A 15,676-nucleotide genomic window follows, 5' to 3' on the forward strand; every position below is an offset into this window, starting at 1 on the left:
TTTTTAGTGCTGATTTCTTATGCGACTCAAATCTTTTTAAAATAACAGAGAATCTGTTGAAAAGTATTTAATTTGAATTACACAAACGTATAAAACAAACTGGCCGTGGAAATACTCAGCCTAAAATCCCTACTTTTTCTCATTTGCATCACATTAGAATCGGAATGTTTTCTTGCATTCCAATTTTCCTACTTCTGTTCTTTTTCGACTCTGTGTTTGTCGTTTATTTCCATTATTTCCAGCGTGTCTTTTATATCTTTCGCATCGATGGTTTGTTTTAGGCTTTCTCCTCTTTATTGACATATGTTATAAAGTATTACTTAGGCTGCGGGTACTCAGCCATGTAAATTGAAACAATGGATGAAACGCGACTCCGTTCGCCTGGACAAATTCTATATTCAATATCACAGCGGGCGACAAAATATTCCTCGAATGCTCTTTATTTTCGCCGCATCCCTCACCCAATTCCCTTTTCGACTTAACGCGACCCAAATGCATACGATACGCAAATACAATACTCCTGCAATTACACCCTCTCCCTGTGCAATTTTCCCGATATGAAAAACGCAATTTTTACATCGATTGTTGTTACTCGTCGTAAATATTTATCACCTCAACCCCGAACTTCCCAACTTTTTACAGATTGTCAAAACAGCCTTTAACTCAGAAACACACTTAAATTATCCACTCACTTCCACTTCCACCCGAATTAAACCATAAAATTCCCAAAATAAAAACATCGTCATTAAGTCAAACTTTCACCCCTACTGTAGTTTTCCCCTTCATTTAATTAAATTACAGTCCCTCGTCGTCACTAAAGCCATACTTTTAACAAGATTTGGCATTAACGTTATAACGTCTCTCTAATCAATCGCGACTCCGGTTTGCTAAACTTCATTCCCATTCATCCTCCATTATTATTTACAAATACCGAACACCTGCAAACAATTACGCGACGACTGCTAATAAATTCAAAATCGATTATTACCGACCACCATTTTTAGATTCTTAATAAATGGACAACTATTCCGCCGGTATCTATTTTGTCTTTTGGATATTATTTTTCGATAAATGAGCGAATCTGGAGCGTTTATGGAAGCTAATAAAACAGTATCGACTTGATTCTCTTATTTCGAAGTGAAAAATGTATAGAGGACAAAATAAAGTGCCTCAAAATAATTTCCCACAGGCAATATAATATTTAATTCGAAATATAACAACAGTGACCGTATTCTTCAGAGACCATGCTATTTCTAACATTCATTACTAGAGAGCGGATTTCTAGTTTTTATGCTTTTTGTGGGGGTTATAAGTAGCTCAATACTTTTTGAGATGTGTAACAGACTTAAAATTTTGAGTCATTTGAGCCCTATTTTGTTATGCTTTTTTTGCTTTTTTTGCAGTTTTATGCATATTAAAATGTATATGCTTATTTACTGCCTTTTTCCTTATTTATAGGTATTTTTTCATTCTTTACTTATTAGAATTTTTATTGTTTTAACACGGAAAACATTCCGTTGCCGCAAGAAATGAAAAAAATTAATTTCTCGTTTGTCGTTGATGAAATGTGGTGGCAGCCAGGTTTATAGGAACTCATCTCTCACTTTGTTGTTGCGAAAAACCGGTTTAACACGATAACACTAGGCGAATTATTTGCTCCATATTTACCGATTCCCTCGTATTCCTTCTTAGAGTGCAGGTCATTGTTTCATTTCATTTAAAATTTAATTCAAAAATGCCAAAACCAAAATCTACGCCTGATGAGTGGATAAAAAATTTTCCAGAATTTATAATTGAAAATAATAAAATATTTTGTCGAGTTTGCGTTAAAACCGTAAGTATTTTTTGTGTAGTTACCTAATTCTCTAGTATTCAGAAAATATTATTTTAGATTCAAAGCGAAAAAAAATATAATGTTATTCAACATATGAAAAGCAACACTCATGTTGAACGAAGAAAAAAATTCGAGATTTCAAAATTTAAACAACAAACTCTACAAGAATCTGTTGCAAGCACATCACGGCAAAACGAACAATTTCAGTTTAACTTCGACTTATGTAGGATGATGGTTCAGTCCAATATACCATTCAAAAAGTTAGATAAAGGCCCATTTCAACAGTTTCTACAAACCCATTGCAATAGACACGTTCCGGCTGAGAGCACTCTTCGTAAAAATTATTTAGAGCCAGTATTTCGAGAAGTGTGTAACAAAATTAAACAACGCATCGGAAGTAACTACATGTGGTTTGCAGTCGATGAAACAACAGACAGTTGTGGAAGGTACGTGGCAAGTTTAATTCTCGGTATTTTAAAGGAAGATATTCCTACTAAAGGATATGTTGTCAGTTGCAAAGAATTGTCCAAAACAAACAGTAATTCGATTACCAGATTTGTTAATGAAAGTCTTACGTCTTTTTTTCTTCCAAATGCCGTACCAACGGACAAAATTTTGCTAATGATTTCGGATGCCGCTGCATACATGATTAAAGCTGGAACAAACTTAAAAATATTTTACGAAAAATTAATTCACTGTACATGTGTTGCGCACGGACTAAACAGAATAGCTGAAACTATACGATTAGAATTTCCTGTGGTAAATAAGTTAATTTCAAATGGTAAAAAAATTTTTGTTAAAGCCCCACTAAGAGTGCAATATTTTAAGGAAACATTTCCAACCATACCTTTACCACCAGAACCAATTTTGACCAGATGGGGAACTTGGTTAGAGGCCGCATTTTATTATAGTCAATATATTAATCAATTTGAAGAAGTAGTTACCGAATTTGTCGACGCTCCGTCGCAGTCAATAAGAAACTGCATAGATATTTTCAAAAATAAAGAGTTGCGACAGAATTTAGCTTTTCTAAAAAGTAATTATGAATTTGTATGTGAGACTATAACAAAACTAGAAAAACAAGGTGTTCCATTGGTTGACTCAGTGAATATGGTTCAAAAATTTAAAGAAGAAACTAACTCTGTGAGAGGAGCAGTTGGGCGTGTCGTATCTGAGAAACTCGACAATGTTTTAAACAAAAACACAGGTTTTGGTATTTTGTGTGACATAGCGCGAGTTTTACAAGGCGAATATGTGGAAAACTTAAACATCGATTCTACAATTATCCCCAAATTCAAATTTGCGCCAACTACAAGTGTAGATGTGGAGCGCAGTTTCTCCAACTTTAAAAATATATTGAATGATCGACGAAGAAATCTTACAATTAATCATTTAGAACAACTCCTTATCATTCATTGTTTCAAAGAAGAAGATTGAAGTTCAAGTAGTGTTTTCTAACCATAAGGAGTTGTTTTTTGTTGTATAAGCAATACAAAAATGTTATATTTTCATTTTTAGGAATTGTGTTTTATTATCTTGTTTTTATGCTTTTTAATGCTTTTTTGTTTAAAATAAAACTTTTTTATTCAGTATGTTATGCTTATTTAAGCGCTTAATTTTTATTTTTTTGTGCATATAAATCCGCTCTCTATTCATTACTTATGGTCTCATAATTATCCACGATGAGAGTGTACTTACGGACTGAATGTGAAGAAAATAGTACATTATATCATTAAGAGTAAAAGTGAGACTTTTTGTGCTAAGCCCAGAGATTGAAAACCGAGACGAAGTCGAGGTTCCAACTATGCGAAGCACAAAAAAAAAATTCTGCTCAATTCGGACATAAACTCTTTATTTTCTTTTGCTGCAGTTACAATTTTCAAACTTACAATTTTGAGATTTTAAAAGGCACCAGTAATTCCTAGTTCTCTTGTTGCAATATTATTAGTATTTGAAAGTTCAATAATATTAGTACAGTCTACTAAAGTCTAAAGTTTACTGTTATCCGTGCACATCAGCGACTCGTGTTACACCACGGTGGCGCCGAAATATTGGGTAATAATTTCATTGTCGCTTTTTTAGAGTTTTTTTTTTTTAAGGGATAATTTAATTATTAAATTTTTCGTGTAATTATTGATAAATAAATCGTGAGAAATGCTTCAAATGACCTTACATTTGATTCGGTCGAGCCGCCTGTGAACATTTCAAGTCCTAGGATTTGAAGTGTTTCAAGTCCGGTTACAAAAAAAATCCACTTCAACCATTTCTATAGAGATACACAAAGGTGCGATTTTCGACCGCTATTTATTTATCTTCAAGCGGTTAAAGTGGCATTTTTTTTTCTGAGCAGAGTAGAAATACTTCAAGTCCTAGGAGTAGAAGTGTCCAGTAGCTCGAACGAGTCAAATGTAAGATCATTTGAACCATTTGTCAGGATTTATTGATCAATTACAATTATCAATTGCACGAAATATTTAATAATTTAATTATCCCTCTTAAAAAAAGCCTTCAGAAAAGCGAAATAACGAAATTATTATCCAATATTAACCGCTGCCACTGTAGTGTATTAAAGAGTCGCCCGTTGTGGGCGTGTCAATGGCATGAATGTCGATGTCAGATGTCAAAATCAAAAATAACGCAAGACCCACATAACAGCAAAGAAGTCCAACAGATTTTTTTTAACATTTTTCTCACGTTTACGGTAATCTCTTGTACACCATAGTGCACCGTTAGTGCGCCATTTTTGGGACATTCTGTATTGAGGTTATATTAATACTAAGTGGCTTATCGATGCGATGAAATCACCAATTTGACAATGGGAGAGATATCGTAGATTTGGACTCTGCTATCTTAGTAAAAGTCCAGGATACTAAAAATTACAAATCGCGATCATTCACCATTTTGGGAAAATTTGACCTGGAAATATGCAGAAAGTACATCGGATAATTTAAATAGTGTTGTAGACTTTACTAATATTATCGAAACTTCAAGTATCAATAATATTACAAGGGAAGTAGGAACTACTGGTGCCTTACAATTCAAATTGTAACTGCAGGAAAAGAAAAATAAATAAGCGAGTTTATGTCCGATTTTTTTTGTGATCCGCTTGAAGATAAAATAGTATATGTATATCATTCAGAGTAGAAAGTCTTTTTGTGCTTCACCCAGTTGCCGACCTGGACTTCGTCCCATTCTTCAATCTCTGGGCTTAGCACAAAAAGACTCACTTCTACTCTTAATGATATAATCACTATCGTGTATCAAGCCCAGAAAGTGCATCTTTTTCGTCTGAGTCTGAGTTTTCTGGCCGAGGCTTGAAAACAGGCGAAGACAAAGGCACTTTTTAGCAGAGGTGCACATTAAATTTTTTAGGCGACCTCACGAACTACAAAGCAAAAGACATCATTGGAAAAATTACAAATTTATTTTGTATCTAACTTTTTCAAATAGAAACATTTATTAATACATATTAACAAATTTTGTATAGTATTTGTTATCAGCTTGCCAACAAAATTAGGAATTTACTATTTGCAATACAATACAGACCAACAGATGGCGCCACGGTCAGCGTCCGAAAAAGTACGCCCGAAAAAGAGTTACTTTTCATCCGCTTGTGAGTACGTAAAGTTGTCGTTTTCATTATGGGTACCTAAAAAAGGAATTTTTCGTCAACCGAGTAATAAATCCGATTTCCGATTTAAACCAATTAAAAATGTGACAATAATTTATAAGTGTGAGATTTATCAAAATATGAGTTTGTAAACTCTCTTGACTTGATTTGAATTATTTTTCGACAGTGAGAAAAAGATGTTGGCAGTTAAATCTTAAATAGGAAGCAATTTCTATTTCAAAAATGTAAGCATTGTATGCAAGGGCGGTGGAATCGAGTGAAATTAAATTCCTTCATGCTTTGTTGCAAAATAAATAGTTGCGGGCTTTTAACAGAGTGTTCCCATGCAAATATATTTGCAAATGACATTTTTACATCAGTTGTAAAGTTATAAAGTACAAAAACTTGTTTGTTGCAAATGCAGATACGGAATATATCAAGGGATACATTTTTAAAAATGAAATTTATTCGTGAAACTAGCTTCGCCACAACTTTCCCCGACAAATAAATTACAAATCATTTTCCGTAAACAACATTATCTTACGTGCACCACAGCGGAAGTAAGTGAATTACGTGTGCACTTTGTTGCATCAAAAACATTTTCATTCGACGTAATTAACGAAATGAGAACGGTTGTATTGATTTTATTCGTTGCAATTGCACTTAGTTACGTGTAATTCAGGGAAATCTTGATCCAGATCGAGTTTCCCCTTGCGTTAAATTGCAAATCCGAATGCCGTCCCAAAATTTTGATTATGATGAAGTTGGGCTTGAGTTTAGAGCTAATAGTGCGTTACACCATTCAAAGATACACTGAAACTTGTTGTGGTTATGTTGCATGGTTGCAGAAACGCGGTTCAAATTTAGCCCTAGATTAACTTTAAGACTGAAATCTAAGTTTGCCAACTAATACCGAACTGTCTACCCCTAATTATTTTTCGTTCGGGAAATAAAGGCCCCCACAGTGCGTGGAGCCACCTAACGAACTCAAGCAAAGGTTAATTACTCGTCTCGTGCTATTAACAAATTTTTTAATGCAGGTGCTTATCGAAACTCGACTTCTAATTAACCCCAACTGAAAAATTTAATCAGACACTGTTGCCACAAAAGGGATGATAATAACGCACAAGTGACGAGTGCACACTTTGCGGGCTTTAAACTGTCGATATTGTTCAGTTGTTCGCTTTTAATTAAAATGCGAAATACGCAATCGCTAGGAAATTGCTATTTTCAATAACAACTTCGCGTTCCATGAATCCGAAAATAACAAATATTTTATCCCTTTCTTGGATCAAATGAGGGAGTTATTTTTGGTAAATCCTTATTAAATAATCAACCAAATCGTGATAAGATTGAAATTCATTCGGAGTCGAACACACGAACTTTTAATTATTAATAAACGAGATTTGTCGATACGGAGATATTTAAAACCTCCGACCACTTATTTTTAACCACCCTCACATGAAAATCGATCTAAAATTCCAAACCTATATGAGAAATCGTATAGTTTGAAAAAGACGGGATTATCGTACTCTCGTCCTGATCATTTCAGGACAACGATTTATAACAGACCGAATCGTAGTGTTTTTCTAAGGGGAAATGCGACAACACAGGACAGAAAATTCTTCAACAGGACTTGTCATAACAAAGCCTTGTATGTATATATGCTTGCCCTACTTATACTAGAACAACAAGCTTTAAACAATAAAGCTTGAGTCATAAAATAACTGAATAAAAACATTTTTTATGTGGTTGCTCAAGTTTAATTAGCAAAGTTGGTTCGTTTGGGAATTAAAGGAAAACATACATGTTAACCGATATCAATCAATAAATGAAAATGCTTCACTTATGCCTGGAAAAGCACGGAACACGAGTGTTAATTTTTTATGGGGTAATAAATATTCCTATAAGTTGTGTCTTGTGACTAGGTAAGGTGCATTTAGTTAGGTAATTTATTGTGGTAACTCCAAACAGCAAAATGACACATGCTTGAATAATTTAGATCATTTGTTAAGCGGACAAATAATCCAACAGAAGCATGTTTTATATGTTTTATTTATTCTAGCCATATTTCATAGGAATGTAAATGAGCAGCGTCCGCACTGATAAAAGCAGATCCAAAATGTTTGGTGTTAAAAAAGTTTTATATGTATAAAAGATATGTACGCGTACGCGAGAATATAAGCGCTCAGTGTTAAATGAAAAGCAATTTAAAGTTATATAGCCGAGTTTCAGTAACGTCGATAACAGAAAGTTCCACCTAAGGGAAGTAATCGAATAACACTGACAAAGAAACGCATTTAAAAATCAATAGCTTTGATACCTTTCAAATATGTTAAATTTACATACTCATAATTTAATAAAAAATGAGGTCCGGAAATAATGCATTTCCAACTTGAAGGGTTATTTCCCTCAATCCTTGATAATCCTTGTAGGCCTAATAGGTACTGTTAATTTTTTTATTTCACGATTTAAAAAACATTAAATTAAACGCATTGAACTTTTTAATTATGTTTTTCAATCGGGCATAAATAAGTTTACGAGCGAAAACAAAAGCGCTGAGCTTTAATTTGTTTGTAAAATTTTGGTCTGATTAAAAAATGTTAAGCCAGGTGTCCCACAGGAATAAAAACATAGGGAAATGGCACGGAGAAACATTTTTTATTTTCCCCAGTTTTGTATATTAACATCAACGGCTCGTGATTTTATTAAATTTGCTCAAATTTTTCCACCAAAACCGCACCGATATTTAATGTATTTTGTTTAATAAACAAGGTTGAAATAATGTTTCAATAGTTTATTGTTTATTGCCGGTATCCTCTGAAATATTTATTCGATTAAATTCATATTATGCCGAATTCTACACGCGTAAATTGTTCGCTGGTTTTATTCAAACCTTTACAAAACTTGCTTTAGTGGGGACATGAAAACTGTAATTTAAATTCATAATAACATACTACGTTAATAGTTATTTGTGGATCAAGGCCAAAAAGTGCATCTTTTTTAGCCGAGTCTGAGTTTCTGGTCGAGGCGCAGCCGAGGCTTAAACAAGAGAGCACAAAAGGCACTTTTTGGCAGAGGTGCACATTACATTTTTTAGGCGACCGCACGAACTATAAAGAAAAATTACAAATTTATTTTGTATCTACCTTTTTCAAATAGATAAATTTATTAATACATATTAACATTTTTGTATGTGAAATCTACTATAAGGGGACACCTGCCGTGACAAGATTTTTGTCCGTTTAACAGAGGTGTCCTCTTAATAGAAATTTCTTCGTCGACTTCACCAGGGTGCAAAGCAGCATCTTTGTCGCTGAGTCAACATTGTTATCTTCAAGTTTATCATTTAAATTAATAAAATCGTCAGTATCAACACTATTACTATTGCCATTGCTATTTGCGCATAGGCAGCCAAAAGAAACTCTAAAATTTTCATTAAAAGTCTCTGCAATCTCTTTGGCTTTTTTTTTTCTTACAATAAGTCCGGACAAAGGAATATTTTTGTTTTTATAAACCACTCGTAAGTTAATTGATCTATTTTCAATCCTTCAGTTTTCAAAAATCTTCGCTTTCCATTCAAATGTACACTTTCCTGCCATTTCTTCATTAATTCGTCTTCTTTTTTAATAATATTTGCTGCTTGTGTTTTTCCTATTTCAATTTTTTTCCGAATTAGAATGTTTTCTTTTAATGTTAACATACATTTTTTATGATTCCTCGAATTTCCTAATGTCCAGTCATAATAGTAACACTAAAAAACATACCATGCTGTCCGCTTAAAGGAGAAATTTTTCTCAAAGGTGTCGAATTGTATTGTCCACGTCCGGTTAACAGAAGTGACATCTCATTTAAAATACATTGGGTCCAAACGGGGCTAAGAAAAATGTCCACTTAACAGAGGGGTCCGCTTAAGGGAGGGAGGGAGAGATTTCACTGTATTTGTTATCAGTTTGCCAATAAAACTAGAAATTTACTATTTGTAATACAGTTACTTATTTACATAATTTATGATGACAGGACAATTATCGCTTTTGTCGGTTACGTTGTTAACTTAGTAAACATACAAACAGATGGCGCCATCGTCAGCGTCCAAAAAAGAGTTATTTTTCGTCGGCTTGTGAGTACGTAAAATTACCGTTTTGATTATGGATGCCTAAAAAATAAATAACGATCTGAGGTAGTTTTTACGTATTCGTTTGCGCCCCAAGGCGCTTTTCTTCATTTCGATGATCAACTAATCTTAACTTATTCCAAAGTCCTCCTGAAAGCACAATTGAAAATTATCTGCATCGATTTTATTAAAAATATGTATTTTAGCAAGCCTCAGACTTAATCAGTAGGTGACAAATCGTGTTACCGGGCTGGCCTCATTCGATCTGCGCATATTGTTGAAATCTCAAAATCACTGTGTTATTTCGAAGGAAATGTTGGTAGCGCTAAAACAAATTGCTTATTTTTAGTTACTTAATTTAAAATTCAAGGAAAACTGGGTAAATCCAGAGACATACTTGTTTGTGTGAAATTATTTACAGCGCGGGTTGCCGAGCCACTATACTATAGAGTTTGTGTGTTATTTTATGTCTATAGAAAATAAAGTTAACGTTCTTATCTTGTTGTCAGAATGGATCGATATTTATTAGGGGATCCTAAATGTCGGTCCAAGCCGTGTGCCAACTTCGTCCTTGTTTAAATTTCCAGAAACGAAGGATCCCTAACTGAATATTGCAATACTCAAACTACATTAGAAGATTTGTTGAGATTTTTAGGTCGGAAAAACTGTCATCAAACTAGATAAAATCTGTTAAATATATTCGGTCAAATATTAACGAATTCGCTTTCTTATTCGGCGCGAAAACGCGAGTTCCTTTGAAAATTTCATTAGCGATTTAATCGAATTTTAAATATTTAGCACGGAGAGTCCCACTAGGGGTGCCATTGTCAGTCTCACGGGCACCAACTTGCGGTGTCGACTAACGTCGAACTAACTTGGTCACCAGTCGACTGACACCGATTGTACTAACCCCACAGCTACCTCCAGAAACACTACATCTCCGACAAACCGAAGAATAAACAGATCCCAGAGCTCGGAGTGAACACTTTCCTTAACAAACTTGCTCAAGAAAACGTATTCGTACTAGCTCCATTAAAAAATACCCCAAAAAAAAAGTTGTGAAGTTAAGCAACGTGGGGTGCGGTCATCATTTGGATGGGCGTCCGCTGGGAAAACATCCTTCCATTGTAATTTCAGTACGTAATAGCTTAATTACTTGATTTCAGTATGTGTCGGTAATCTGCGGTGTGGTATTAATACGTTTCTACCTGGGTAAAGTGGAAAAGAATACGAAAGGATAATATAATAAAATATGTATAACAAAATAGTGCCTTTAAAGGAATTATCATTACTTGATAGAACTACCCGTGATGATCAGTAAATTCTGTTTTATTGCTCTTTCATTTGAACATTAATTTTCCTCAAAGAATGAATCTTAATCATGCATACGTTGACAGATCACCATATTCAAGATCTACAATCGGAAATGCAATAGATGCGTAAGTGTAAAGATTTTGCACTAGTGTTTATAAAAGCAGGTTCAATTTTGAATGAAAACTTTTCAAAGGACATTTTAAATATACTTTTACAACGCTAAAGCTGCAACAAACTTGAAACTCCCAAAACATAATTAAATCGCACTTTTCATTTTCAAAAATATTATTTTATTAATAAGCCGCATACCATAAATTACTGTTGGGAAATTAAAACGTTTCGTTTGAAGTTTAGCAAACTTTTATATTGTTATTGAGTTTGTGTATTTCCGTAAGTTTGTTCAAAAAGTTGCCAAGAAAACGTTTTGTTCAAGATTCATAAAATTGTATTCTTGATCAATACAACAGATATCTCTACTAATTTTAATACTGTTATTTTCTTATGTTGTGATTAAATAGTAAACAAAACCATGCGAAAAAGCCCCGATAAAAAAGAGAGATAAAACTTCTGAAAACGTGTGGCGTAGCTTCAATCAAACGATTATGAGAGATTTTTACCAAAACTCCAACAAACAAGGTCGTGTGTAGTAAACCCAGTCACGATTTCCTTTGTTTCCATTTCGAAAATAGGATTATGTCATGAATAGTTTGTGTTCTCGAGTGACAACCATTTTTTAAATAAAATTCACTTAAATGTCAAAACGGACAAGTGACAGTTTAATGAGTTACGATGCACGTTTGCAGAAATTTCCTTTTCCGTAGCCACCCTTTATTTATTTATTTTTATCCTATTGTAAATTCAAAATATCGGGTGTTCATTTAAATTTCTCCTCAACGCTTTGAGGAGTCGATTGTGAACGCACCACGGATTACGGATCACGGATCAACTGTTTAAATCTAACCTCACTTTTTCCGTTGTTTGTGTTTTTACTTTGCAGACTGGTGAGTTCACAATCGACTCTTCGACGCCAACTTTGAGGAGAAATTTAAATGAACGCCTGATACACTTATTTAAAATTAAAAAAAATGCTAAATCTTTTATATATTCAAAAATTGATTCTGATAGTTTTACAGATTTACTTTTTTGCCAAATTATTGTTCTTATTATTATTATTACATTCTGTTGTTGAAGATTCATGTTGCAAGCCAGAATAGGTCGTATTCTTGTTGCGATTATCAAGAAACGAAAGAGTTTGGGATACTAACAAACAATAAGAGGTGGTTTAAAAACCTGGTTGCAAAAAGTTCACGATAAGAATTCTAGTTGGGGAATTGTGTGCAATTCCTGAAAATGCGCCCATTGCTCGTCTAATAACACTTAAGGAAACGACGCGTGTGTAATCGCAGTATAAAACAATATACGATAACAGATTAGTTGAGCATTCTGGTATCCACTGGAGTACAAGTGCACCACCATAACATTTTTCCAGGATTATTATGTGTATGTGGTTTAACAGTACATTAGCTAACCGCAGGAATCGTGTGCGGCAAAGCTGCAACGCGAAAGCTGGTTGCTACTATTCCAGTCTCTTCTACTTTAGCTAATGGTATCTAACTGACGACCGGCTCCTGTTGGTACGATAAATATTTACCTTCATCTGCATGATGATGTTATTATAGTCAATGATACAACACAATTGGGAAGGACCAACCGCAACCTGTGTGTCAAGATCAAGGCCATCAGGACCATTTTTACCCGCATCACAGGCCGGAATCAACACTTGACATGTGCCAACATTTATTTTACCTTAAAAGATCGACACAGTCAACGCCTCCACCCTCTCAAAATCAGATTTATCTTGGAACATTTTATCCCACACACACTGTCGCACTTACACCTCTCTGCTATTCTACCCAACGAAGAAACTATACCCTATTAACCGACGAAAGTGAAACGCTTCCAACATTTCATCATCATCATTTTTGGTTTAATTCGAAGCGGCGGCATTTGTGCGAATTCTGGTTTATAATTTATTCAAAAACTAACATATATGGGTTTAATCGTGTATCATCATTTACATGATTAACATGATTCTGTGTGTCGTATATATTCAAATTTGCTGCAAAACGCTGTGAATTGCGAAAATGAATAAATGCGGACCGTGTTAAATAATGAAAAGAAGAGAAATATTGATGAAAAAGGAAAACAGACCGCTACAGGGAATCCGGGATTTAAACCGCCACCGCTCGCATTTACAATTGGATATGCAACTACCACAACATACAAGTCTATATTTCTAAATTAAAATTGTTTTGTCCCTTTATATTACTAAATTATGCAGGAAGCGTATTAAAACAACGAAAAATTATGTTACCAATACGCAAACACTAACCTAACAAACATTTCCCAAATGAATTTAAAAAATATATTGCCTGTTACATACGACCGTAATAAAATGTCCAATAATTTTACTACTTCTTTTTAAAATGATGCCCGTTCATTACGAAATAACGTGTTAATGCAATCCTTAAATCTACTAACGATTTATTATTTTCGTGACTGCCACCCCAGTACATATCGCGTACGTGCTACATCATGGGGTGGAAATATTTATAGTTTTTGTAACTTGCAAACAAGTAATTAAACTTTTTGTTTTATCTCAAATCCAATTATGGTTATGGCAAATTGTAACAATTTGGCCAGTCGGAATGAAAGTCAATTCAAAAATAATGAGATTTATTTTTACATTATCTTTGTATGCAGCTAATGGACTTTATTTAGGTGGATCTTGTCATGTAAGTACGTTGCAAAATGCGATTGTCTTCATTACATCCCTTAATATTTAAATTTGTGGTTGATTGACAACCGATGTACGGATATAATAAAATTTAATTCGATTTTTTATAAAATGTTTTCTTCAACATTCGAAATAACAAATATACGAAGTATTCGACGAGCTATTTGAATTCACACGCTTGTAATATGTATATTATTGATTTATTAGTATTTTGTGGAATAAATGTTTGATGTATTATGCGCGGAATGTATGTGTAATTTGTGATTGATGTTAACAGTAAAGAAACTAATTAATTTGTAATGTTAAATAAAAAAGTACTGGGTTTGTAGTTTAATTAAATTTGCACAGAGTATGAAAGAGTTAGAATTCAGCAGATATAGAGAGCTAGCTAGTACATGGTTCGTATATTAACGGTCAGATCTGGATTAATTTCGGTTTAAAATCAATAAAAATCTACATAAGTGTATAATTTTCAAATATTACAAAACGGTATTTATTAATAATGAATATAATATGAATAATCAATTTATTTTCATGCTAATAAACAATTAAAGAAAACTATAACGATTAGTCACGAAATAAAAACATTATTTTCGTTAGTAAAATAAAATATTCTATTAATATATACAGAAAAGTTTTTATTATCTTTGTTGCTATTGTGCTATTTTTAAATAAGATAAAATTTAAAGTTTTTGTATGATAATTTATGACGTTACACGTTTTTGTTGGTGTCCCTGTGAAACCCTTTAACTGTATCACGACGAAGTTTTTCCTCCAACAATAAAAATTGAAATTAATCATTTTGACGTATAAAATAAGTAAAAAATTCGAAAGAAAATATTTCATTCGTTCTCCATTGTATCAGATGATTTTCCTTTTTAAACAACAAAGTAATATAGCTTTATGACTGTTCCTAAATTAAGTTTATCTCTTTGAATCTTTTGAGACTGCAGTATTTTTAAGGTACAGATCGCGAACATAATGAAAACTCTTTTGAATTTCAAAATTAATTAGTTTTCTTCGGTGTTAATATTTATATGAGGAAAACAATTAAAAAGTTGCAGATGTAGCTTCATCTTTTTAAAATTGTTCCTCGGTATTTAATTACTTTGTACAAACACGCCCACCGGTAATACAATAAGAAAAATTCTTTTGAGAAGATGAAAATAATTAAAATCCAAAAAAATATCTTGTAAATTATTTGTTTTCCAGGATTCGTGAAAGTGGCCATAATTAACTCGTTTCTGTACTGCTGAAGCCATGACTTGGAATATACATTTGTAATTATCTGAGCATGTGTTTAAGCCATAAGTTAAATAAACGAGAAGCAGACACCAGCTTGGGTATTTCGCTTGTAATAATTTTTGTCAGCAGGTGTACTTCCGAGACAATTCTCCATATTTGCCAAAGTCAGTTTATTTTCTTGGATCTCTCGGCAAACTTAATTTGTCAGATGAGAGTAACTTTAGTAATGTCGAAACATTTTTTCTTACTTATATTGTTATAACAAACCCAAACGTAAGGTCGGAGGGCAATAATGTTTCTCCTAAAACAGAACCAGCCACACGACGTCCTTCCAGTTCCAAAAGTAAATATTTCTTTAATATATCATCAAAAAGGACGCCATAAATGCCGCCTTGTCTACCACATGTGCCCTCTATTACTCACCGAAAAAATCATAAGTCTTATTTCACCCCTTCTCATAAATAATGACAACCAGTTACCTTATCTCCGACAAAACTAAGAACTCCTTTTGGTCAAGTGTTAAATATTAAGAGGGAAAATTGGACCGGCAGCTACAGTTACTACACTATTTGTTGTTGTAAAACAAATTTAAATTAGAAACATAGACGGTGAAGCAGAATATGACGGGACAAGATTGTAATAAAGAAAATAACAAAGACTCCACCAAGAAAGATTACCAGCGAGGCAATACCAAGTGAAATTCGTATTCTCGAGTAGCAAATTAGGAGTATCATCGCCCTTTGAAACAACGACCATTAGTTA

The 15,676-nt window shown here is 33.5% G+C and overlaps 1 protein-coding gene and 2 long non-coding RNA genes across 6 annotated transcripts in view; 2 read left to right on the forward strand and 1 right to left on the reverse strand.

The window, feature by feature from the left end:
• The window catches only part of dpr6 (defective proboscis extension response 6), a 205,977-nt gene that overhangs the window by 134,286 nt on the left and 56,015 nt on the right, over window positions 1–15,676 (forward strand). The window lies entirely within an intron of this gene.
• LOC138139850 (uncharacterized) overlaps window positions 1–15,676 on the reverse strand; it is an 80,148-nt gene that overhangs the window by 7,589 nt on the left and 56,883 nt on the right. The window lies entirely within an intron of this gene.
• On the forward strand, window positions 1,261–3,424 carry LOC138140020 (uncharacterized). The gene is made up of 2 exons (XR_011162425.1): window positions 1,261–1,834; window positions 1,892–3,424. It is a non-coding gene; the product is annotated as an uncharacterized lncRNA (long non-coding RNA).

The sequence above is a fragment of the Tenebrio molitor genome, chromosome X (genome assembly GCF_963966145.1).
Source record: "Tenebrio molitor chromosome X, icTenMoli1.1, whole genome shotgun sequence".
Lineage (NCBI taxonomy): Eukaryota > Metazoa > Arthropoda > Insecta > Coleoptera > Tenebrionidae > Tenebrio > Tenebrio molitor.